At 41.8% G+C, this 26,939-nt stretch overlaps 1 protein-coding gene across 1 annotated transcript in view; it reads left to right on the plus strand.

Annotated features, from left to right (window-relative positions):
* The window catches only part of EOMES (eomesodermin), a 307,841-nt gene that overhangs the window by 145,167 nt on the left and 135,735 nt on the right, over positions 1 to 26,939 (plus strand). The window lies entirely within an intron of this gene.

Raw genomic sequence — 26,939 nt, forward strand, 5'->3', positions numbered from 1 at the left:
CTGCAAGACTGCTTGTCTGCCTGTCTAACTGCCTGCCTGCAAATGCCTGAACCTTCATTGGAGGTAAACTCTTATATAAGGCTAGTTATTCAAATGAGCAGACACTTCTGTGCCCAGTGATTGGCTGACTGGAACAAAGGCCGTGTGAACTACCTCATAATACCTGATTGTGACCCATGCTGAGATCATGGTTTAGTTTGACTAAAGGACTGTGTCTGGGACTTGCCTCATGTTGTTGTATGCTCCAGTTCCCTGATCCATTCTTTGTGATAACAGTAGTATCCCATGACATCAAAGTTAGGCAAAATTCAGTTTTTCAGAAAACCAATTTTAAAAAACATTGTGTGAACTAGGTTTCCAATTCCAGTTTGGAGGCAAACTATGGTTTGTGGCAACTTTCCCCAAATGGCTGCTTTCTAGATGGCTTGGACTACAACTCCCATCAGCCCCAGCCAACACAACTGGGCTAGCTGGAGCTGATGGGAGTTGTAGTCAAAAACAATCTGGAAGGCACTGGGTTAGGGAAGGCTGCTTTATGGCAACTGTGGTTTGCCTAATAGAGATGCCACATCAGACTATAGTTTATCAGATACCAGCACAAACTGCAGTTATCACAGATTAAGAAGTAAGGGAGAAAATGTTAGAACATGGGTGAAGGAAGTAAGTTCACAAGCGTAAGTTTGCCAAGCTATATTTTATGCTGGTCATTATTTTAATAGTAGTCTATCATCATCTAGACTCTGGAAGGAAAAGTATTGCCTCAGATGCTAACATCAGTATTACAGCACAGGCTGATTTAAATGATTTGTGGGCCATATTCTTCTCTTGTTTCTTTTTCTGTTGCCATGACATCTTACCTCACAGTATGACTCTTGCATCACATTCTTTTCTAGTTACCTAAACACTGTCCTCGCTTAACCTTTTCATAAACCACAATAATAGGCAAAAGGCCATGTTTGTGAATCTTTTCTTTGATCAGGTCATAAACATTTATTAAAAAATAAGATGCCAGAGTGGTTTATAGTGCATTCAAACAATAAAACAGTGGTGGTTGCATTCAGGGTATATGGATACTGAGGTCTATACTTGTGGAAAACATTTTAGCTATTTGGGGGTCTATAACAAAATTAAGAGAGGCCCATAGCTGTCAACCGTCCCTTATTTGGCGGGAAACTCCCTTATCCCAGCGCCGTGTCCCTTAAATTTGGTGATGTCCCCTAAATTTCCTGAGTTTCATGCTTGCCCGGCTCGGGAGGGAAGCAGCAGCTCGGGGTCCTCCGACGCAAGAGAGAACGCGTGCACGAGCTGCCGTGTCTCCATCTCTCCCATTAGCCCCCTTAGGGGCGCGTTGTGAGGAGACGGGCGGCAGCGAGCGGGCAGGCAGCCCCTCTCTTGCGAGACTTCTGCTGCGCTGCCAGGGGAAGCCGGAGGCAGAGGCTGAGGAGGCAGCCTGAGGGAGGAGGAAGAGGAGGGGATGGGGAGGGACGCTGAAGGTCGGCGCTTCAGCGGCCGCCACGGTGCCACAACCACCTCATGCCGGGCTCGCGGATGGCATGGGCGAGAGTCTCTCTCAGGCGGAGAAGGGCCGATGGAATTCCTCACGCCAGGACGACGGCAGCCCCGGCGTGCTGCCTTGCATACCCTCCAACTAGTGCAGCATCTTAATATAGTGATTTCCCCCTCTGCATCCCTTTCATAACTTTATTTTTATAAATCATTTGTCCATCCATAGTTCAAATTTTTACTACAAGTTTTCTGTCAATCCTACCAATGTATGTAACTCTTTACAATAGCTTTTCAACTAAATTATAAACTTTCCCCATTCTTTATTAAAGAGGTCCTCTTCCTGGTTTCTAATTCTGCCTGTAAGCTTTGTCATCTCAACGGCGTTTATCAGTTTTGTCTGCCACTCTTCTTTGGTCGGAGTTGTAGACCCTTAGGATCATCTAGTCCAACCCCCTGCAAAACACAGTCAGTGGCAGCAAAAGCAGCATGGTTCCATCAATGGCGGATTTCTGTATAAGCTAAGCCAAAATCCCTTATTTTGGCTGCTGATCCCTTATTTTCGAGGCTGCTGGTCCCTTATTTACAAATCTGTAAGTTGACAGCTATGGAGAAGCCATAACTTGACATTGCTGTTGTAAATAATGGGAAGGGAAAGGAAAGGTTTGCACTATTTCTAGTCTTCTTTTCCGTTATTAAAAAAGAAAGGGAAATGGCATCAATCCAGTTTAGAAATAATCTTTTACAGGTCACCTTTCTGAGTAATTGGTACTGAGGCTAAACCCTATCACTAGTCAAATCTATTTTTCTTGTGCATTCCGTCTACAGCACAAAGATGTAAATCTTTTCCAGCATCTTAATCTGTATTCAGATAAGAACCAAAAGACTGATTACAGTGTGATGAATCAATTCCCATGATGAGGCATAAGCTTGTGGATGCCTGAGTTTCATCATTGTCTGAAATGTAACATCAGATTATGGAGCAACGTCTAGATTTTAACCCATACATTTTAAAGTCAAGTAATTCCAATCCACTATAATAAAATTCACAAAGATCATCACTGCCACAAAACTTCTATTGTAAAAAAACAAGAAAAAAAAACCCTTTAAAAACTGTTGCCGTAGAACAGCATATTTCATAGCACTTAATTCTGGGTAAAACAGGTGTGCTCATAGAAACACACATCTGCTTTGAAGCCAAGAAATGCACAAATTGATAATAATGAAACCAAATAATGAAAATAATTATTTGAAACATTTAAAACAGATAAGGAAAAGGGATTTGCACCAGAAATATCTAGATTAGAAACGGATTTGGTCTACTCAAAAACGAAAACTCTTTCAAAGGTGTACTGACTCCTCCTTGACTGGGAAGTCAAAGAGGAAGAGATGAAAACCACCATGATCAAATGGGCCCAGGATTTCAGGTATAATATAGAAATGAAAAGTGGGGAAAATTATGGAAAGTAAATTGGAAATTTACTGCATGTTATACTTTGAGGGAAAACCTTCAAAAAATGCAATACCGTTGGTATTTGATGCCATAGAAGCTTTCAAAAATGTACAAAAATGTATCTAGTACTTGTTGGAGGTGTGGAGTAGAAACTGGTACTATGTTGCACATGTGGTGGCTATGTAAAAAAATTAAGATCTTCCGGGATGACATCTATATAGAACTTTAAAAAATGTTTAGAGTTTCATTTAAAAAAAGACCAGAAGCATTTCTACTTGGAATTACAGGATCAGACATACCTAAGAATGTAAAAGAAGTTTTTTTATACGCCACAATCACAGCGAGAATCTTAATAGCAACTAAATGGAGAAGTGATAAAATCCCTTCCAGGTCAGAATGGTTACAAAAACTAGCCGAATATGCAGAGCTAGCCCAAGTAGCTGAAAAAAATGAAAGATAAGTCAAAACAAGTATTGCAAAATGGGAGGTTTTCAAATCATATCTTAAGATCAATTGTGGTAGTATGAACTTGGTTGCAGCCTTCGAATAACTTCTGTAGTTGTATTAAGTAAGAAACAAGGATATAAGAGAATAATACTTTAATATAAAATGAACAGATAGATTTATGCAATAAGTTTGTAAATATTAAAAGAAGCATGGAGAAGACAGGAAGTTAGATGTACCTTAAGAAGATTTACTGTCAAAACAGATGATTTTATTCTTTTGTTATTTTGTATTTGGTGTAACAAGTGTCGCAGATGTATGGTTTTTCTTTTCGATTTTTGTTGGTGTTTACAGCAAAGCATAAATAAAACAAAACAAAAACAAATGCGCAAACTGAAGCTAAGGCACTCTGCACATCCTCTGAGAAAGCCTCCTCTTCAGCAAGTCTTCTCTGCTTCATCCAGATTTGTGGCTTCTGTAACTTCCTTTTGCTATATTAATTCTCCAGCTGCCAAACACTTCAGCATGTACTTGAATCCTGCTGCATTATTGCTAGTTGATATGGCTTTGATTTATCCACAGAAACTCAGCAAGATCAGGAACTTTTAATGCATTTCAATTCCTGGGGTGAACAGTGGGCAGGTTTTGAATTTTGAAGCTACTGAATGGGAATATTTTTCTTGCATAGCATTTTTCCTTTAACAATTGTATGGATTAAGTATCCTTAGAATAATTCTTCTGCTTTAGGACACAATCCAGAATTGTGGTCTGGCTTCAGGTCATACTCTTCGCCTGTAATCTGGATAGTCAGCTGAATTAATACCTATTCCTCTCTGGCAGTGTTCTGTTCTCTTAATGATGAAAACATTGTGAGTCGCTGGAAGATAGAGGCTGGTTCAAAGGGCACTTTGCAAAATCACAGGGGATATTTTGACAGGTGGGTGGCCTGCCCACCTGTCAGTCATGTGGTATCACAATGACATCATGTGATTGACAAGCAGATGGCCCCACTCACTTTCCTGATTTGAAGCCGAAACTTTCTCCACCCTGACTCAAATGACAATGTTACCTTGGAATCTAAAGTAATGCCAATCAAAGTTAATTCCTATTAGACCGGCATGGTGCGTGTGATCTTCCTAGATGAGTTATTTTAACATCCCTTGTCTAATCTAAAGCACTACAGTAGTCCCATTCTTTAAATCCATTGTATTTAGGTTTTCCTAATATATGAGTGATTCCTGTAAGAGCAACAATAAGTTAGTTTACCAGCCTCATATATGAAGATGTACCCCTTTTTCAAGGTCACCCAAAGAGAAATCGAAATGTTATTCGTTTGCAAAACATACTATAGGGCGTACAACTGCAATCCTATGCACAGCTTCAGCCTTGAAAGTTCTACTGAAAGCAACAGCACTTACATGTCAACGCCTCGGTGTGTGTTGTTGTGTTGTCTAAACTTAGGTTCTATGTGATCAGCTTTCTCTACCCACTGTAGAGGGAAGTGCTCTGTCCTTTGAGACGTTTCCATGAGAGTTTGAATTAGTAGAACTGAGAGCAAAATTCACTCCACGCCTTTCTTCTTTACTGGCAGGATTTCATATTTGAGTCTTATTTACAAACAGAATAGAGAGTGCTATTATGACGCTTATGTAATCGGAATATGTTTTATTTGAGTTGAGAATAGTTCTACCAGTAGCATAACAAATCTGGCTACTCTGTTCTGGTGCAGTGTGGAATATGAGGTTGCTGAAATCTTCTGTCTTAGAGAATTCAAATATCAAAAAAGAGGGGAGGGGAATCAAAATAACTAAGGCTCAAAACAGACTGGCAGGCGAGCCGGTGTAAAGAAAGTGGCTGGCTAATTGTATTCCCTCATGATCCCAGTCCAAATGGACCAGACGACTTGAGTGCATAAAAGAGCACATGTGCCACGAGTTTGAAAATCTCTGGGAATACTAAGGGGCCTTGTGCCACCCCTGATGGAGCTGAAATTGTAGTGAACAGAATGCTGGAACCATGTTGTATTATCAAAGGACATGGAACCACTTATTCCAACTAAACACTTAGTGCTGTCATGCTGGCGTGACAGAAAATGGCACTAAAGCACAGACGAGTGGCTATTTTAGTTTGGATAAATACACTAGATTGTCAAGCCCTGTTCTTATATCAGCAAAAAGTGTTGGGGACATTTGTAGATATGTCTAAAATGAGATCGCCGTATTTTGCTTAGAAGTAATTTGCCTTCCAAAAAAATGTGTGTGTGCATGCATGCTTTCCCCCACGCAGTCTGAAGCTGTTTTGCTAGATATACTCTCAGATAGATATGCTATGTGGGAAAGCAGAAGATGATCCATTTGATACCTATGCAAGTAAGTAATTTTGTAATGCAAACTAAAAAAAGAGTGACCCGTGCTTCTATGTCAGCTGTTGGGCTGGTTAGTAAGAACATGTCTTCAGAATGTCCAACGCTTTAATCCCTGACACATGTCTGTTCATAGAGAAATTTAAGAAACAGGATTACTTACTTTTTAATCCCATGAACAAGGAAATTCTGTGGATTAGCACCACATTTGGCTGGTTTGCATATCAGGCTTACATGCTCTCCCCTTCTCTGACATGGCTGTGAGTTATTAGAAAGCTTTTTCTTCCATTTTAGATTAAACACACTTTGCCATGTAGTCTGGGCTTGAAGAAACTGTGGTTTATCATAACTATGGTTAGTGGAAACAAGCCAACTTCAAATCATAGAAGAAGCTGACTTCTTTCAACTAGCCATAATTCAGTTTAACCACACTCTAGGGTGTATGAACAGTATTTAACTACAGTTGATCTAAAACTGAAGTTGAAGCTTTGAATCTCTGCCTCATGACTTTGTCAGAAGAGAAGGAGAGGGAGAGCATGAGAGATTCAGGTTTTGTAAAGCTAAACCATGGTTTAGCATAGGATTTTGTTATACGCCATCCCAGTCTCCACAGTAGTGTGAGATTCCTAGTGTGAGGTTCTTTACCCAGGTTCTTTATGATATAAAGTTTATTTACACATACCTGTACAACCTGGGCCTACTATGGAGGGCATTACTGTCCTTTTGAATCGCACTGTTGCTTGAGATAAAATATACATCAAGAGATACATACATTTTGCTATGCCCTTCCCTCACTATCCATGCTGAGAGGCGCTCTTTGAGAGCGTATCTTTCCCAGAACAAACCCAAAGCAAGTGTAATCTTAATTTATATGCTGTGCCTTGTATGCACAAACAGCTTTTCCACAGGCTATGCAGACATTTCACAATGAATCCATGCTGATGGAGCACTGGAGAATAACATGATGCCAACCCAGAGAATTGACAGTGGGGCATATATTCAGATTCCTTTAAATTTTTAATTTTTTAAGAACATTGTTATGTATTTCTCTACTAGGGTAGGAGGAAATATCTTGCCAGCAGTGCTGGAATGCCCTTAGGATCCCCGGCAGCATTTTAAATTATATTTTATGCACTGCGAGAAAGGCTGGAGGTAAACCTTTTAGGTGTCTGCACTGTGTATAAAGTGAGAGTGAATAGTGGCTGTGATTTAATCCAAAACTTTTCAGTCTTTTCCTTCCTTCCTTCCTTCCTCTTTCTTTCTTTCTTTCTTTCTTTCTTTCTTTCTTTCTGTTTTTATAATCACCCACCATAAGCTGAAGCTATGTATTTTGTGTGTGATTATGTGCACTAAGCCATTTTAACTCCATTCATACATTACCCAAATGCAATTTATATACAGGGTGAGTCCTTTAAAAGAGGCCCCGTGGATACATAGTACACATGTTCCACGGGGCCTTTTTTAAAAGACTCACCCTCTATCTATATTTGTGATGCTCCTGCAAGACCCAAGTTGGGAACAACAACACTGTTGCTGAGGGGTGGACAACAGCAGTGCTATAAAAACCTGGCTAGATGTACGTTCCATCGTAAGTACCGTATTTTTCGCCCCATAGGACGCACTATTTCTCCTCCAAAAATGAAGGCGAAATGTGTGTGCGTCCTATGGGGCGAATGCAGGCTTTCGCTGAAGCCTGGAGAGCGAGAGGCATCGGTGCGCACCGACCCCTCTTGCTCTCCAGGCTTCAGGAAGCTATCCGCAAGCCTTGCAAGCCTGGGGGGAGTTCCCACGGACTCACAAGGCTTGCGGGCAGCAGCCTGCAGCCCGAAGCACGGGGAGCCCTCCGGAGGGCTCCCCGTGCTTCGGGCGGGTGTCCGCAAGCCTTGCGCGCCTGGCGGGAGGTCCTTTTGAAGCAGAGGGTGTGCGCGAGGCTTGGGGCGGCAGCTGCGGCTGGGGGGGAAATAATTTTTTTTATTCATTCCCCCCCCCCCAAATGAGGTGCGTCCTATGGGCCGGTGCGCCCTATAGGACGAAAAATACGATAAAAGTTAAAGAAAGCTAAGGTCATAAAATGGCAAGGGACTGCTGTGGGGTTTTTTTTATTGTTCTTGATATTTATTTTATAAAGCATAGTGCCTTCTCAGACATGGCAGAGCCTTGATGACTTCTAGTGGATGGCATATAGGCAGTAGCTCTTATTAAGGATTACACTGGCCGTAAAGAGCAGTAGCACCAGCCCAGATAGCACTGTTAGAGCAGCCAGGATCAACACCTCCAGCACTTCCAGTATTTCCCCCATGGTCATGGTGGCTGCAATAGGGGTGCCCCTGCCACCTTCCCCTCTGGCATCACCCAACATATTATTCCCTCCACATTCTCTCCACTAAACATTCAAATCAAAATGAGTGCCGGGCATTTGTTCTGCATTTTATGCTTTTTATAATTTTTTGATGTTTTAATTCATTTGTCCACTGCCATGTTTTTATCTGTTGACAGTTTATAAATATTCTTATAAATATAATTCATATAATGTAAATAGAAAATCCAATGCTGGTTGTAAAAGTACCCCAAGGTTTTCTTGATAACCTTAGTTGTGTTTCAGTGCCTGTTAAAGACTTGCATTACTGATCTTAATACAGTGGTACCTTGGTTTACGAACTTAATCCGTTCCGGAAGTCCGTTCTTAAACCGAAATGGTTCTTAAACCGAGGTGCACTTTCCCTAATGAGGCTTCCTGCTGCCGGTGCCCTTCCACCGTTCAGCTTCCGTTCTTAGACTGAGGTAAAGTTCACAAACCGGGACACTACTTCTGGCTTTGCGGAGTTTGTAAACCGAATTGTTCATAAACAGGGCCGTTCTTAAACTGAGTGTATCTAGCTTTTAATAACATGTTTTTTTCTACTCTGGATTGTTGTATTTGTTACTTTAATTTATTGCTGTTTTAAGATACGTAAACCATTCTGAAATTTGATGATGAAGAGCAGTATATCTTTAATTAGTTCAGGTGCTATGATACAGCCGCCAAATAATGCACCAGTGCTATGATGAAGTACTGACCTCAACAAAAGGCACTATAAAATGCTGCTTTAAAGTGCCAGGTAGATGTTTAGCTGGGCCCTCCACACAGGACAGTAAACTCCACACTTTAATATTTCCAGGCCCCCTAGTCTCTAACTCAAGGAGTTCTCCACCCCTGATTCCTGTCTCACTCAGGAACCTTGCGATCAACTTCCAAAATAATCCAGAGGATTGTGCCTCTGTCCCCTTGTGGCTTCCTAAAGGGGTGATCTCCTTTGGTTGTGTCCCTTTAGAGTCAGCCTTCATTGGCCCTGCCTTGAAAAGCCTTATCAGCAAGGAAGCTTCAATGCTGAAAGACATCTATCACAGGCAAGACTCTCTAGCCAGCTTTGCATTGCTGCTCTTCGTTGATGTCCTTGGCAACTGCACAGTCCAAACTGAAGTGGTGAAGGTCAGTCACATGTTCCAAATTTGCTGCCCTTCCTTTCCACTGACTTCTCTTCTTCTCCAGCCGTGGTTCTCACATTTTCCCACATAATAATAATAGAATCATAGAGTTGGAAGGGACCCCAAGGGTCACCTAGTCCAACCCCCCCCCAAATGCAAGAATCTCAACTAAAGCATCCATAACAGATGGCATCCACCCTCTGCTTAAAAACCTTCAAGGAATGAGAGTCCACCACCTTCTGAGGCAGCATGTTACGCTGTCCAACAGCTCTTACCATCATAAAGTTTTTCCTGATGTTTAGTTGGAATCTCCTTTCTTATAACTTGAAGCCATTGGTTCTAGTCCTAGCCTCTGGAGCAGGAAAAAACAAATTTGCTCCACCTTCCATGTGACAGCCCTTTAGATATTTGAAGATGGCTATCGTATCTCCACTCGGTCTCCTCTTTCCCAAGCTAAACACACCCAGTTTCCTCAACCATTCCTCAAGGGGCTTGCTTTCAAGACTCTTTATCATCTTGTCCACCCTCCTCTGCACATTGTAATCCAGGTGTGATCTGACCAAGGCAGAATAGAGCAGTACAACCCCTCTTGATCTAGACACTATTTCTGTTGATGCAGCTTGGAATAGCATTAGCTTTTTTTTGCTGCTGCATCACCCTGTTAACTCATGTTGAGCTTGTGGTCTACTAAGACCCTGGATTATTTCCACATGTAAGCCAGGTGTACCCCATCTTATATTTGTGCAGCTAGTTATTCCTGCCTAAGTGAAGAACCTGACATTTGCCCCCCTTGAAATCCATTTTGTTAGTTTTTGGCCACTTCTCCAATTTGTGAAGGTCATCTTGAATACTGATTCTGTCTTCTGTTGCAGTAGCTGCCCCTCCCAAATTTGATGAGCATCCCCTCAATACCTTCACCCAAGCCATTTATAAAGACACTGAAAAACAACAAGCCCTGGACAGAACCCTGCAGCACCCCACTTGTCATGTTTTTTCCAGGATAACCAGGAAACATTAGTGAGCACTCTTTGGCTTCAGTCAGTCAACCAACTACAAATCCACCTAACAGTTACCTTGTCCAGCCCACATTTCACCAAGATATTCTCTGCAAGAATATCATGGGGACTTTGTCAAAAGATCAAGATACACTATATCTACAGCATTCCCTTGATCCACCAGGCTTATAACTCTACTAAGCAAAGAAATGAGATAATGTTCTATAAGAAATTAGAAGTATTCTATAAGGTGTAGACAGCAGTCACGAAATTAAAAGATGCCTGCTTCTTGGGAGAAAAGCAATGACAAACTTAGACAGCATCTTAAAAAGCAGAGACATCACCTTGCCAACAAAGGTCCGTATTATTAAAGCTATGGTTTTCCCAGTAGTAATGTATGGAAGTGAGAGCTGGACCATAAAGAAGGCTGATCGCTGAAGAATTGATGCTTTTGAATTCTGGTGCTGGAGGAGACTCTTGAGAGTCCCATGGACTGCAAGAAGATCAAACCTATCCATTCTGAAGGAAACCAGCCCTGAGTGCTCACTGGAAGGACAGATCGTGAAGCTGAGGCTCCAGTTCTTTGGCCACATCATGAGAAGAGAAGACTCCCTGGAAAAGACCCTGATGCTGGGAAAGACTGAGGGCACAAGGAGAAGGGGATGACAGAGTACGAGATTGTTGGACAGTCTTGAAGCTGCGAACATGAGTTTGACCAAACTGCGGGAGGCAGTGGAAGACAGGAGTGCCTGGTGTGCTCTGGTCCATGGGGTCAGGAAGAGTCGGACACGACTAAACAACAACAACAAAATAAGGTGTAGAATATTATGCTCACCTGAAGGAAAGACATGTAGACTGTACAACAAATATGTTTACATATTATGAGGACAAAGATTGTACATGAAGACACTTTATTATGGAGGAGTTCCACAAATGTTATCAGGGAGAGGGGAATTAAGCTAGCATACCCACAAGTGATAGCAAAGAACATGTCATGGGTAAGTAAATGGACATCCGTTCCAAAGGAGCTGAACTTCATAAGGGCCCTCAATTCCTCTATTTATTTTCCATTTATGTGTATTCCATGGCCATAGGGACCTGTGGCCCTCCAGATCTTGTTGGATTGCAAATCCCATCAGCCATAGTCAGCACTGCCACTCCTGATATAGACCCTCTATGAAACCGATTCCCACTTGTGGCTTGCTCCCACCCACCACATTCATAAGGCACTATTGCTTAGAAAAGTGCTTAGAAAGCATGTCCCTGTGACTTGTCCCCCTTTTGTCAGTCCAGGCACTGCTTTTCTCCATCTCCAAGAAAGGGAGGATAAATGAGCACAGTGTTTAATGATTTAATGAAGATAGTTTATAAGATACTGGTAATCTATTCCTATATTTTGCTCTTTTTTGAGGCATATCCTTCTCTTTGAATTCATTAACTTAGGTAGCTTTCCATAGATGGTGGCGAGGATGATGACTTATAGTGGTTCAAATTCTCATTTCTGATCCAAGGGAAGTTTCTCACATTGCCATTTACATCTTATGCAGACTTTATTGGGACCAGACTTTTTAAAAACTAATTTTCAAAACGGAGACACGCTGACCCACTCTGCACATGCTTCATACAGCATATGGCTGAAGTAAAGAACATCATCTCTTTTGTTCAACGGTGAGGGTTTTAGAAAAGAGAGAAAAAATCCTTCTGGTCCTTTTACTTTCCTGGCCTTCAAATAAAGCTAATTACAAAGGGGGGAAAAGTTGGAACTGGTGGAGAGTGATCATTTAAAGCCATTTCTTTTGCAGAATGGAACAAAAAGAAGTACCGAGGGCATGGATAGGCCCTGGAAAAAAAGAAAAGAGAAAAACCATCTAATGAGGATGTTGAGATAAGTGCTTGTGAAGAAAACTGGCAAAAAAAGAGCTTTTAGTCTAAAATCCATAAATAAGTGGGCATCAGATGGGTACTAGAACATTTATAATAAGAGAGGCCACCAAGCTGTATCCCTCAATGCAAGAGCTACAACCTTAGAAATCTTATTTCTTAACAAGCTACTTTCTCCCCTTTTCAAATATTAATTTTAAAAAAAGAAATACTTGAAAATTAAGGAGTTTTATTCATGTCTTTGAATCCATTATAGAGGCAGGCACCATCAGTAGGTCTGCTTAAATTTATAATTATGACAGCTGGCCGGCTCCTATCACTCTATGCATGGAGAAGTTCTAAGTGGTTTGGACCTCTGATCTCTTTGGCGACCTTGAAACATGGATGAAATATGCACTAGAGATGTACAGTTTTAGCAAGAAGAGTCACACACAGTCTCCTCTTACAGGCTGCTGCTCCCACCCTTGGCCGTGAATCACTGGGGGCTCGGATCCACTTGGTATACAAAGATGTGTACAGGCCAGATATTTGAGGCTCAGTCTAATTATCCGAGAAGGACTTTGTCCTCACGCATTGTCTGATTCAGCATTTAATGCTGCTCTTGTAGGGCATGAAAGGAAAGGGGAAAAACAAATCTGAAAGGGAAACGAGATAAAAGGAGGAAGAAGGGGGGGAATCTTTTATAGCTCTGTGCTATTTTGATGTCTGCCATCCATTGTGAGCTCTGCTGCTATTGAGCAGGAAGGATGCTTGGTTGAAGGATGGATAGAATTAGTTGTAGTGACCTACCTGCATGCTAAGCACCCAGCTGCCCTGACCATATCCCCCGCCCCAATATGTGAAACCACATGTACCTTGCAAACTATTTGACTGGCTTGGGCAGGCTAGATGCTATAATCTACTTGGTCAACAACTAACAACCAAACTAGACATTATGTTAATTGTGTGAATGCAATCAATATTCATTTTCCCCTGTATGCATCTTTATAGCATCTGTTTGGCGGGGCATAGAGAAGGGAGATCTTGAGCAACCTTGGGGATGGGAAGGGGAAGGATAAAGTTTAATTATTTCCCTTTTACCCATAGTCCTGATAAAATTATTCCCCCACCCAAAACTGCTGGCTGCATTTCAAAGGAAACCTCCATTGGTACTACTGGAGACTTTTTTTAAAATAAAAAAAACCACTGTTAGGGAAATGCAAGAAATAAATATAAACTTTTTTTTTAAGTACTTAACGTGCAAAAGCATGGGCTGGGAAGTGCCTGATTAAAAGCCCACTTGGGATATCATCACATCAGGTGCCTTTAAGCAAGATGTTATATTAAGACCAAAGTAGATAGGGTACAGGGACGCAGGTGGCACTGTGGGTTAAACCACAGAGCCTAGGACTTGCCGATCAGAAGGTCGGCGGTTCAAATCCCCGCGACGGGGTGAGCTCCCGTTGCTCGTTCCCTGCTCCTGCCAACCTAGCAGTTTGAAAGCACATCAAAGTGCAAGTAGATAAATAGGTACCGCTCCGGCGGGAAGGTAAACGGCGTTTTTGTGCGCTGCTCTGGTTTGCCAGAAGCGGCTTAGTCATGCTGGCCACATGACCCGGAAGCTGTACGCTGGCTCCCTTGGCCAATAAAGCGAGATGAGCACCGCAACCCCAGAGTCGGCCACGACTGGACCTAATGGTCAGGGGTCCCTTTTCCTTTACTTTTAGATAGGGTACAGTATAAGAAATTCATGAATGGGATCTTTCTGGATTTTCTTTTTCCCTTGTTAATAGTAGCCACGGAAGGCAGAGGGCAATTGGGATTGGTACTGCAGTTCTGGAGAGGCTGTTATAAATTCCTGTACAAGTTTCCAAATTTAAATCTGTTTTCCCAGGGGGCAAAACATATAGGTGCCCTGCATGGCATATAGGTGACCTGCATGGCAAACAGCAGTTGGCAGGCAGTTTTGATTGGGTGGGATATAGTCCAGGAAAAGGGGTTAAGCCTTCCCAAGCACTATGACCCCATTCCAGCCCCATGGCTGCTTTTAACAACAACAAAAAAGACCCTAGATTAACGATACTGATCATCCTTCCAGGGTTCTGGTAGATATTTCTTAGGCAAGCCTTTCTCAGTCCTGCTATTGTGAATCTCTTCACTGCAGTGAGCTATGGTTCCTTGTACTCTTCCTCAAATTTGGCTGCCAGGTAAGTAGTACAAGGAGAGCCAAGGATGGAAATGAAACCTCTGTGTGATTCAGCATGCCTCAGCAGTCTCAGGCAGGGATTGGTATTGTTTGGACAGGAGAGGGTTAACGGAGCCCAGAGTGCTCCTGGTGACATAGCTCCTATGCTGATGAACAGTGATGCAAGGAGCATGGAGGTAGTGAGTAGCCCCTCTCTCTGAGATGGTATGCTCTACCTCTGCTGTTGTCTATGCTGTGGTAACCTCAAGGTTAGATTACTGCAATGTGATAAGTAGGGCTGCCTCTGAAGATGGTTTGGAAACTTCAGCTAGTGCAGAATTCAACGGCCAGGTTGCTCACTAGAGCAAGACGGTTCGAGCATATTACATAGACCCTGGTCCGACTGTACTGGCTACCAATTAGTTTCCGGGCCCAATTCAAAATGCTGGTTTTGACCTATAAAGCCTTAAATGGCTCAGGACCGCAATACCTCAAGGACCGCCTCTTTCCATATGAACCTACCCAGACCCTGAGATCACCTTCTGAGGCCCTTCTTCATGTGCCTCCTCCTCGAGAGGTCCAGAGAGTGGCAACATGACAACGGGCCTTCTCTGCTGTGTCTCCCCATCTGTGGAATGCTCTCCCTGGGGAAGTTCGCCTGGCACCTTCATTACACACCTTTAGGCACCAGGCAAAATCGTTCCTTTTTAACCAGGCCTTTGGTTGATCCAATTTACATCCTATGCCCTTTTAAAATGTGGTTGTTGTTTTTTGTGGGAGGGGGCTATTGGGTTGTTTTTATTCTTATTAGGTATTTTGTGGTTTTATATTTTGATTTTATTCTGTGAACCACCCTGAGACCCCTGGGTATAGGGCCATATATAAATCCAATTAATAATAATAATAATAATAATAATAATAATAATAATAATAAGCCCAGCTCCCCTGATGTCTGCATGTATAGCGTAAAAATGTCTGTAGGGAAGGGGCCTTTGCATAAATGCTTTCATGGGATCCGGAACTGGGCTCCAGTTCCCATGGAAACCTTTGTGTGCATAACTATATGAGCAAAGGCACCTCCTTACAGACAGGGTGGGTGTTAGAGGGCCAAACTGCTGGGTAAAGTCCCACTCCCGGTCCCATGTCCATCAACACAGGAGCTATAATGTGCACACAGGGCTTAAGTGCCTAGGGAAATGCCTGAAAGAGAGATACCTCACACCTGCTGTGATCTAGTTGCCATGTGTGAAGACAAACAGCAATTTGAGAGAGAGCGATAAAGTCACAGAGAGCTGACTTTTGGACTCTATGAGATATCAGCAATTTGGGGTGCCGGCTATCTCCCTACAGACCTGGTTTAGGGGCAGTGGGCTTTGAAGTGTTTTCCACCTAATGTTCAACCAAAGTATTTGCGAATGAAGGCAAATATTACAAAACACCACTAAGCCTCCAGTGATTCCGTCAAGAGAAAAGCAATCCTGGCTAAGTTCTGCACCCTCAGACTTCTCAGAGAAGTGGGGTGAGCATAGTAGCATTAATTTGTGGCTTTCTGTTCTTAGGGAGTCATCAGGCACCACTTTGATAATGCAGCTCTTAAAACAAACAAAAAAAAAACACATCCAAGGGGAGTCGAGGTGGCAGAGGCCTGAAGGGAGGGGGAAGAGGAAGCAACAGATAGAAAGCCAATGGAATGAAAGATGGCAAGTCCCGGACAAAGAAAACTAAGGGGAGGAGTAAACTGAGAGAAAGAAAAACGGGGGCAAAACCAAAGGAAGAAGGGAAGTTTGCCTTTGATACTTGCCCACCTACTCAGATCTAACCATTATTTATCATTACAATTCCATATGCAATGCCATCATGTGGGAGCATTTGCTAATAACTTTAATAATCCGTGGGGACGCAGGTGGCACTGTGGTCTAAAGCACTGAGCCTAGGGCTTGCCGATCAGAAGGTAGGCGGTTCGAATCCCTGCGACGGGGTGAGCTCCCATTGCTCAGTCCCAGCTCCTGCCAACCTAGCAGTTTGAAAGCACATCAAAATGCAAGTAGATAAATAGGTACCACTCTGGCAGGAAGTAAATGGCGTTTCCATGCACTGCTCTGGTTTTGCCAGAAGCGGCTTTGTCATGCTGGCCATATGACCCGGAAAAACTGTCTGCGGACAAACGTCGGTTCCCTCAGCCAGAAAAGCGAAATGAGACCACAACCCCAGAGTCATTCACAACTGGACTTAACTGTCGAGGTCCTTTACCTTTACCTTTTAAAATAAAACATTAATTAAAAAAACAGTGTCTCGTATAAATTACACATTATTTTACCACTTCAGCGTCAAAACTTGTCATAAAACAATGCACTTTAAAATGGACCAAAATCAAATCTGTTTGCTTGCTTTGCAGTAGGAGGCTGAGATAGCTTAAAATGACAGTGTGACATCAATTTCACGAGACTCTCAGAAAACAAATGTGGTTTATTTCCAGTGCCCCTAAGGTGTCTTCCTTGTCAGAAATACAAATTTTGTCGTCTCTCATTAGCTAATTAAAACAATGTGATGTTTCAGAACTTTTGAAATAAATTAATGGACATAAATAAAAAGAACAATAACCCGGCTTAAAGTTAATGACAATCTTTGTTACGTACTAGTGTCTTTAAGCCAGTGTTCCCCAAACATCCGTTAGCTAATGTGTATCTTCCCTACAAATTAAAATTGGAAAACACCAGTCTTAAAAAGGTTAATGATCCGCTACTGTAGACCATTGGGAGTACAATGGTACCTCGTTTAAGAACAGTCCGGTTTAAGAATGATTCGGTTTACACACTCTGCAAAACCGGAAATAGTGTGCGAGTTTGAGAACTTTACCTCGAATCCGAACAGTGAAAGGGCACCGGTGGTTGGAGGCCTCATTAGGGAAAGTGCGCCTCAGTTTAATAATGGTTTTGGTTTAAGAATGGACTTCCGGAACGAATTAAGTTCATAAACCAAGGTACCACTGTATCTGATTTGTATGTGGTGTTCATAAAATTCAATAATGGTGATGATGATAGATAAGTATTGAAACACTTTTAATGTGGGCTTAACTCTCCGAAACCTATCTGTCTAGTTAAGACCTAAGAGTGCCTGGGGCTGTCCACAAGGGTAGAAAATGCAAAAAGTCCCAGGTTCAGTTTGTGACATCTCCAGGCAGGGCTGGGAAAGACTTCCATCCGAAACCTTGAAGGGCTGCTTGCCTGCTAGTATAGACATTACTGAGCTAGATGAATCAATGGTCTGACTCGAGATAAAGAAGCTTCCTATATCTCTGTGGTGATGGTATAGCATGGGAATAATCCACTAAACATCATAAACATCTGATTCATTTCAGCAAGGCTGCCTGAGAAATGCAGCAGTGCTGGATGGATGGTGCATTGTGGACACGGTCTTCATAGATTCCCATCACATTCTTAGGGATTAACTAATATTGTCTGTTAAATGAGTTATAAATTATAATTATAAGCCACAGCACTTTAATCAAGCAATCACTTGGGGAAAGCCATGTTCAGACATGAAATTAAGAGTCAATACAGGGGAAGCCAAGTGCTGCGAATTTATATTGATATCACCAAATCCATTCCTTGGGGACGTTAAGTATGAGGACAGATAAAATCAATTATTTCCCTCCTTTCTAGCTTTTCCCTTTTTAAAGAAACATAAAACTGATCTATAACCTTATTTTGATACCTTAACACGCAAAAATTGCATATTTAGTGATTGCAATATGAAACAATAAGGCTACTGTACTCAGTCCTGATAATTTACTTAATTAGTTGACTAAGGTGCAGGGTGGGTGTGTATTAAGGTAGTGTGTAAATAAGGGCTTGAAACTAGTTTTCTGTATATTGATTGCCTTTCTATTTTGTAATGGAGTGTGTGGTTATAAGACTAGAGTTCCTCAGCAAAGGAAAACATAGCTTTTTTTCTTCTTTTAAAATTATTTTGTCACATCTAGCTATAATCAAAATTGACCATTTGAATTTCTTTTGCATCCTGACACTTGCACTTTCAAGAAAGTCACAGTAAAAAACGTAAAGATGATTTCGGAAACAGCTATAGGTTTTCATGTTGAAGACTTCTGTCTAAGGCCGCAAATTATGCATCACCAAATGAAAAGAGGACAAAATTTCATATTTAAATTGCGTAAACCAATCTATGTGAATAGATGCAAATTTAGATGTAATTTTAAAATAGAAATTCACAGCATCTCATGATAGGGAGGAAGACTTTTATGTCTAGCTAGCTAGCTAGCTTAACACACACACACACACACACACACACACACACACACACTGCTTTATACAAGTCTCAAAGCAGTTTACAAAATAATACCATAAATACAGTTGACATAAGAAGCAATTAAGCTGAAAAACTGCATATAACACAGTACAATACTTGGAGCATGTTGCCTGCTAACTGTTTATTCCAGGCACCTGCTCACCCTTCTTACAATTCTTAATTATTATTATTATTATTATTATTATTTTGAAAGACTTCTACTGTGCAGCACTTAAAATAGAGGGCTCTTTCAGATAGTTTGCTGATAATCCTTCAAACAGAGGACTGTCCCAAAGGCAAGACACATGACCAACCTTTGACTGCCTTTCTGAAGTAGAAATATTGTATACATTAACAGAGGGGTAGCCAGTGTGGTGTTTTCCAGATGTTGTTGGTTCCAATCCCCATCATCCCAGTCTGTTGGCCATGCTGGCTAGGATCAATGGGAACATCAAGAGGTCATTACACTGGAGCCTTAACAAGTTAGTCCTGGAAGAGATAGCTGGTGCACTTTACCTGTAGGGCCTAAAAAGCCAAACCCCTACTACCTTTTTGTAGCTTTTGTTCCCTTGGATCAATGCAAGGATAACAGTCCTACCAAACCATTTTAATTGCAACCCTGAAGCATAGTCAGTTGCAATGTGTCTACTGTTCTGTGACGGAGAAGTGAAGATGTCTCTACTCGGCCATCAAAGTGGCTATGCCAAAAGGGTATCTCTCTCTCTCTCTCTCTCTCTCTCTCTCTCTCTCTCTCTCTCTCTCTCTCTTACCGTCCCCCAATCCCTCTGTTCTCTTCTCCTATCTCTTCTCCTGCTGTGATTGAGCATTATGAGATGAGTCACGCCTCTATGTGCAAGTCCATGAAGCAATTTGTGTGTGGAGTAAATGATACGTATGGATTGCAGAGAACAGGGTTCAGGTCTGGGTCATCACACGCAGAGCTCTCAGCTAATATGAAAGATATAGACCTGGATTACTGTCTGTATTGATTCAGAGAGAGAGAGACTTTCATTGTCCTTTCATTTAAGTCTATTTCCTGTGCTATGATCACCATTGTCATTAATGTGGCAAAAGGGCTCTGTTCTGTACTTACTCTTAATATAACTAATGCTAGTTTCCAACAAACAGCATGAAGTAGGGTAGGCAAACTAAGGTCCGGGGGCCGGATCCGGCCCAATCGCCTTCTAAATCCAGCCCGCGGACAGTCCAGGAATCAGCGTGTTTTTACATGAGTAAAATGTGTCCTTTTATTTAAAATGCATCTCTGGGTTATTTGTGGGGCATTCATTCATCCCCCCCCCCCGAAAAAAATATAGTCTCGCCCCCACAAGGTCTGAGGGACAGTGGACCAGCCCCCTGCTGAAAAAGTTTGCTGACCCCTGAAAAAGCAGGAATGTATCGTTGATGTATTATATATGTCTTTGTTCACATATATATGTTTTTTGAAATACACCCATAAGACTAATGGCCAGGTTCTGTATACTTTTTATTATTGTTATAACAGTTTTTTTGCATGTTTGGCCTCCTGATACCTCCCCTCAGACATCATTTGTAAAAGGAATGCTTATAGGCTTAACCCTTCATGAAAGATAGGCTGCCTAACCCAGAAGCCGTGTCCTTAGACCAGAAATATATGGGACTGGGCTTCATTTGCCCTGTGATGGTGATACCATCCATTCTGCTCATAATCAAAAGTGTGGTTTGGGGGGGGGCATTATTTCACAGGTGGGACCTGCCTAAATGTAGAACCTTAGAAGAGTTTGGATTTGATATCCCGCTTTATCACTACACATTACATTTGTCCCTATTTGAAATTCATTTTGTTAGTTGGGGCCCAGTTCCATGGGTGTAGCCAGGATTTTTGTTGGGGGGGCAGGACTTTGTTAGGGGGGCAGGACTTTTGTTGGGGGCAGAACCGATGTGATAGATCAATTAGTTAAGTATTTCTATTGTTTTATTTGATGGGGGCAGCTGTCTCCCCACCCCCCACTTGGCTACACCCATGCCCAGTTCTCCAGTCTGTTAAGGTCATCTTGAATCCTGATTCTGTCTTCTGCAACATGGTGTCATCAGCAAATTTGATGAGCATCCCCTCAATACCTTCATCCAAGTCATTGAAAAACAACCAGCCCAGGACAGAACCCTTCAGCACCCCACTTATCACATTTTCCCAGGATGACAAGGAACCATTAGTGAGCACTCTTTGAGTTTGGTCAGTCAACCAGCTACAAATGCCCCTAACAGTTACCTCATCCAGCCCACATTTTACCAGCTTCTCTGCAAGAATGTAATGGGGAACTTTGTCACAAGCCTTCCTGAAATCAAGATAAACTATGTCTGCACCATTCCCTTGATCCACCAGGCTCTATCAAGAAAACAAAACAAATGAGATTCCCCTAGCATGACTTATTTTGACAAGCCCATGCTGGGTCTTAGAAATAACAGCATTTTCTAAGTGCTCTAGGGTCTTTCCTGGTCTTGAGGTCAAGCTCACTGATTGGTAATTACTTGCTGGATCAGCTAGTGTCCCATCTAGACCAGCATCCTGTTGTCACAGTGACTAACTAGATTCTTGTAGGAAACCCTCAAGGAGGACCCAAAGACAAGAACACTCTCCCTTCCTGTGGTTTCCAGCAACTGGTATTCAGGATCATTGCCGCCTGTGACCGTGAAGGCAGAGCAGAGTCACCATGGCTAGCAGATAGACTGATTGCCATATCTACCATGCTTTTAATATATTCTGGTGATAATCTTCACTTCTCTTATATATCTATATTTGAAAGATGACCATAAAGAAAAGGAAACTCAAAAGCAGAGAGAGAAATAGCAGTCCCTCAGAACACAGCCTGAATTAGGAGACTATTTGACTATTTAGACTTAAAATGAGTATCGTGGTTAAATATATCAAGTCAACAAGACTCCCCACGCCCTTGTAGAGCATTTTGCACCTATAATCACACATTGAGTCATCATCATATAATACTGCAGAATGGCGAAATTAATGAGCAGTTGAATTTTCAAGGAAAGAACTGAAAATATGTCAGAAACTGCTGATGCATGATGACCTCATTTGTTCATTTCTTTACCTGCATAGGTTTGGATTAAACAAAAATGTGTTTAGGTGTTTGCTCGTAAGGCTAGAAAATATATCATGTCATAAAGAAGGAAACTACAGTTAATCTTATTTTCACTCATCTTTTATTATATAAATAATAGGAGAAGGTTTTATGAAACTGTGCCACTTGGGTGTGACCATATTCCCATTGTTTTTAATGGCTCATATTACCATCCTCTGATTCCTTGTGTCAAAAATTCACTGCTGGAGAAAAGGCAGGGACAGACTGGTGAACATCATTTAAACTCCACTCTAGGTCTCCTTGTCCTCTTTCATAGGGCTACATACTGATGGACAGATTGTTCTGCCTTGCAGAAGATGATTAGGCCTGATATGTACAAAAATTTCATCACATCATAAATGTGTTACTCGTATTTTTCGCTCTATAAGACGCAGCAGACCACAAGTTTTTGGAGGAGGAAAACAAGAAAAAAAATATTCTGAATCTCAGAAGCCAGAACAGCAAGAGGGATCGCTGCGCAGTGAAAGCAGCAATCCCTCTTGCTGTTCTGGCTTCTGGGATAGCTGCGCAGCCTGCATTCACTCCATAAGACGCACACACATTTCCCCTTACTTTTTAGGAGGGAAAAGGTGAGTCTTATAGAGCAAAAAATACGGTATTTCAGATTTGGAGGAGGGCATCCGTCAAATAAAACTTGAAAGAGCTTTAATACTTTTTGAATGTGTTTTATAAAAACATGGTCAGGGAGAAGGTCAAAATTGAATCACTCTCCCTTGACATTTCATTTTCTACGTGTAAGGAATATTTTTATATGGCAAAATATTGAATCATGTGATTTCCCTCATCAGTGCTCTCAAATGATACGCAGTTCAGGAATAGTGACGCTGAGTGTGCCTAATTTTGAAAATTCAATAGCTTAACAACATTGCTAAAAATATATACTGTATACAGGAAATTAGCCATATGCATTGATCAAAACCAGCTTGGTCCTTGCAATCCAGAGTCATGCTGCCACACCTCAACAGTAGTAGGACGCTGTTACTTGCTTATCCACTGCTCACTGTGATATGAAATTCCAACTTTATTGGAGACAATGGACCTATGTTAGTCCTGGCCATTATTTCCATTGGTTCTTCTGGCTTTGCTTTGAGCCAAAGTTAGTTGAATGCAATCCTTAATCTAAAGGCAGAAGTGGTTGGTTGCTGGAATATACAGTGGTACCTCGGGTTAAGAACTTAATTCATTCCGGAGGTCCGTTCTTAACCTGAAACTGTTCTTAACCTGAGGTACCACTTTAGCTAATGGGGCCTCCTGCCGCCATGCCGCCGCCACACAGTTCCTGTTCTCATCCTAAAACAAAGTTCATAACATGAGGTACTATTTCTGGGTTAGCGGAGTCTGTAACCTGAAGCATCTGTAACCCAAGGTACCACTGTACTGTAAACAGGATTTTTAAAACTTCATAAGGTAAATATATCTCACAAAATACTCAGTTCTCTTTCTCTGTCCGCCTCTCCTCTCTCTCTCTCTCTCTCTCTCTCTCTCTCTCTCTCTCTGTATATATAAGTGCTGTTTTTTCTAATTTTATTTTTGCTTTTAGTTCACCGTGCTAGAATACACACCAATCTTGGGAAATCAAGCTAATGTCTCCCAGCTGTGCAGGAAAAGTGTGAACAGCTCTGTCAAATGAGCTACCCCCATCTCTTTTTTTTTCACCAGACAGCATCTTATACTTGAGCAGTCCCTTCGCATTTGCCTTTTGAGCTGGTGTGACATAACTGCTGTTTCATTGCCGACAGGAAAGTTTCTGTGAGGGATAAGGAACTGGTCTTTCAGCTACCCTAGCTGGGGGAAGGGGGGAGAAAACGGTTTTAGTTGCAGGCCCATTTTACTGGTGAATGGCTAAGGAAAGCTGACAGGATAAGAAAAGGATACACGGACACGGCTCTATCCTAAAGGTTGCTAATTGACCAAGTGGTAATCTGAGGGGAAGTATTATCCAACCTTGAAATGCTTTCGCCAGATTAAGTACATTGCATGTCATCAGTTAACCCATTGAGTACAGTGGCCAAGTGTTTTGACAGTCACATCTGGTACCATAGACTTCCATGTTACCTAATCAATAGTGATGTAGGAAGTACAATAGATAAGCCAATCCAAGTGCTTCTTTGTTTCATGCACAAATTCAGGGGGCATTGGAAAGGCTAACCACAATATTTTTCAAGGGCAGCAGGACAGCTGCTTAGAACACTGATCTTTCAGTGAATTTAAAGCAACATTTGGTGCGAAAACATGGTAGAAAATACCAGAAGTCACCAAGTTAATATTTAAACTTTTTTTACCATGCATTTCCCAACATTCCTGAATTGTCAGTAAACCACTGAGAGCCCAGTTCCATGAACTGGTATTCAAAAAAAGGGACCAGTGATTACACCTTGTTTGGAATCCAGTTAGACTAGTCTAGACAGTAAAATAAATCAATAATAAGCCCATAATCTGATAAGGATTTATTACTGAAGACATTTTTTATCTGGTGCTAGTGGGGAGTACCCAGAGCTGCTTGGGAATTTTTAGAGACCCAAAAATGCTGTGTTTTTTAAGCGAATGCTGTTGTTTGTGAGTTTGGACCCATCACACCAAAATGGGTCATGCCAAAATGATGTTTCAGTCCACCATCTTGATTCAAAATAGTGGCTGGTATCCAAATGATGACAGAGTCCACCACCTGCACATTAGGAGTCCTCACGCTAAAGTTGATGATGATAACTCAAGAGGCAGCCAAACCCATGCCACATACCTCTTTAATTACAAATAAAATGCCTCTGCTATTGTGGAGTGATATTACCTTTGCATGATTTAATTTTACTCTACTGGAAATTTCATGAATACTTTATGGTGCTCATACGCGCACACACACGAACACAGAAAATGTGGCATAAACAGATGCATAATATCAAGTCTCTTGCTACTATACAATGTACTTTATTTACACATTTATCTTCTCTCTTGCTCTTCTGCAAGGAAGTAGCATACATGATCTCCCCTTTTATACTCACATCTATCCAGTGAGGGAGGTTAGATGGAGAAAAAGTAGCCAGTTCAAGGTCTCTTAGGCCCAATCTGCACTATACATTTAAAGTAGTATCATAAGCACTTTACTCAGTCATGGCTTTCCTCAAAATAATCCTGTGAACTGTAGTTTGCTAAGGATGCTCTGAGTTGTTAAGAGACCCCTATTCCCGTCACAGAATTTCCAGAGTTATTTGGGAAGAGGGACTGATTGTTAAGCTACACTGGGAACTGAAGTTTTGTGGGGGGGATAAGAACTCACAGCATTCGTAACACTACACTTCTTTAGGGGAAGTCATCCTGTTTAAAGTAGTATGGTAGTGCTTTAAATATATAGCGCATAGATGGGACCCCAGTGTATTTTATGGCTGAGTGAGGATTTGAACCTACATTTCCATGAACCTAGTCTAGCACTCTAACCCTTCAATCACACTAGATATTTTTCACAGATCAGAGATAGGGAAGCCATGGCTCTCCAGATGGACTCCCGTTCCTTCCACTCCAAATCATGGCCAATGGTCAGGGATGATGGGAACTATAGTACAATAGCATCTGGAAGGCTTCAGGTTCTTCACCTCTGCTTAAGCATTAGTTTTAATGTTTTTATTCTTCTAGTCAGCCCATTAACAAAGGAAAAACAACCCATTTAACAAAGAAAGATGACTACTAGTCTCTTGGCCTCTGTTTCGGTTCACATGGCATGGTCAACATTTCTTAGGCAGAACCCGTTGTGTGACAGTTGTTCATAAAGGTGAAAACAGAAGTGACCTCTTCCAGCATCTCAGTAACTAGGGTTGGGCTTGCACAAACAGCTTGGCATCTGCCGCCACATCTTTAGCGAGTTGGCAGCCTCGATGCCCTTTGCAGGTTGCAATCAAACCTGCCTTCTACAGAAACCTCTTTCTGGCTGATTAACTTTAATGTAATTTTAATTAAAAACCACAGTGTCAAAGGGTTTAGCTGCTTGAGAAATAAGCACAGATTGTGGCACAGTGGCAGCAGTCACTTGGAAAATGGAAATGCATCCTGACAATATTGTGCGGGGGCCAGATAAACAAAGCTGCAGCTCTCTTACCTCGCACATCACAATAGCAAGGACCACTTACAAAAATCACATAGATCCCTTTGCCGATCTCACATTTCAGATGTTTGATGTTCTACAATCTCCAATGCACAGTTTCAAATATTATAAAGTAAAATGAAAAAACAACAACAACCTCACAGCCTTTTTCTTCGACATTACGTATTTAAGGAGAATTAATAGATATATGTGTAGCAATTCTTGTTTGTTTTGAATTGCTGAGCTTTTTCTTCGTGGTATAAAATAACAACTCCCATTCCCCCTACCTTAGGTTATGAAGAAGAAGAAGAAGAAGGGGGGGGGAAACAGATACATCATCCTTCTCCATTCACATCTGAAAGTAAGTTCTATACATGTGATGTTTCAATTTTCTTTGCTGCTAGCTCTTCATGTCACTTGAAGCACTTGAGACCCTTCTTTTATTGTTAGAGAAACTGAATTATATTATAATTTATTTCACTGCATTCAGAAACTACTAAACAATAGACAGTTATATATGGTACTTTACTATCTTCATATCTTTAATACACCTTTATTTCATAGTGCAGAAATGACTTTTATCCCATTTGTATAGGTCCATGCAACTGCAGAGACGTGGGTGGCGCTGTGGGTTAAACCACAGAGCCTAGGACTTGCCGATCAGAAGGTCGGCGGTTCGAATCCCCGCGACGGGGTGAGCTCCCGTTGCTCGGTCCCAACTCCTGCCAACCTAGCAGTTCAAAAGCACGTCAAAGTGCAAGTAGATAAATAGGTACCGCTCCGGCGGGAAGGTAAACGGCGTTTCCGTGTGCTGCTCTGGTTCGCCAGAAGCGGCTTAGTCATGCTGGCCACATGACCTGGAAGCTGTACGCCGGCTCCCTTGGCCAATAAAGCGAGATGAGCGCCGCAACCCCAGAGTCAGCCACGACTGGACCTAATGGTCAGGGGTCCCTTTACCCTTTACCTTTATGCAACTGCAGAAGGTGGCATTGCTCTGCTTTGTCAGTAGGGCAGTTCCTTCTTGCTTATCAGTTTCAGAAGTCATCAAAGTGTGTGAATTTCAAGTACTTTTCTGCACAATTTTATTTTTTATTTCAATTTGAATAAAAACATTTCTCTGCCGCTTTATATCACACTTACCCTAAGCTTTGTACAAATTGA

Source organism: Podarcis filfolensis (genome assembly GCF_964270895.1).
Source record: "Podarcis filfolensis genome assembly, chromosome: 12".
In the NCBI taxonomy this organism is placed as follows: Eukaryota; Metazoa; Chordata; class Lepidosauria; order Squamata; family Lacertidae; genus Podarcis; species Podarcis filfolensis.